Consider the following 766-nt stretch of genomic DNA (forward strand, 5'->3'; position numbering starts at 1 on the left):
TCCATCCATCCATCCATCCATCCATCCATCCATCCATCCATCCATCCATCCATCCATCCATCCATCCATCCATCCATCCATCCAGGTTTCTCCTTTTCTCCATATAGGCTAATGATCCTTCACACTCTCCGTAGTTCTCCTGTAGTGCGAGCACAGGGCGGCTGTTACGCGCCTTTAGCGAGCATGCCCGTTTCCTGTCGCTTGCGTGGTGAATCGTGCCGCCACGCTGTGCGGAGATGCAGGGGAAACCGTATCTGATGGGGAAAACGCAGCTCCAGTATTTCCATCTGGAAAACGCTGTTTTGCCGCTGGAGTCCTCCTCACTCTCCATCCTCCCCTCTCTCATGAGGGGCACGACTCCTATCATGAAAAAAGGTTAATTGTGCGACCTGAGTAACGTGCAGTAACGAGGTGTCGGCAATTGTAACTGCGTTATAGTTACAGTAAGAGTAATCATTTTGATAAGTCGTTACTAAAAAAAAAGGTAGCGGCGTTAGTAACGCCGTTACTTTCAACGCCGTTACTCCTATCACTGCACTTCTAAGAGCAAATATAGCAAAGCCGTTCTATGCCATTGAACACAGGGGCAGCAGTGGACTCGCTTCAGAAGCGTCAAATATGCACTTGAGGCACATCTGACCTTAATGTGGACAAGCATCAAAAATAAAGCGAGCATGCCCGTTTCCTGTCGCTTGCGAGGTGAATCGTGCCGCCGCGCTGTGCGGAGATGCAGGGGAAACCGTATCTGATGGGGAAAACGCAGCTC

The sequence above is a fragment of the Cyprinodon variegatus genome, unplaced genomic scaffold (genome assembly GCF_000732505.1).
Source record: "Cyprinodon variegatus isolate N-32 unplaced genomic scaffold, C_variegatus-1.0 Scaffold107, whole genome shotgun sequence".
NCBI classification, from domain to species: Eukaryota; Metazoa; Chordata; class Actinopteri; order Cyprinodontiformes; family Cyprinodontidae; genus Cyprinodon; species Cyprinodon variegatus.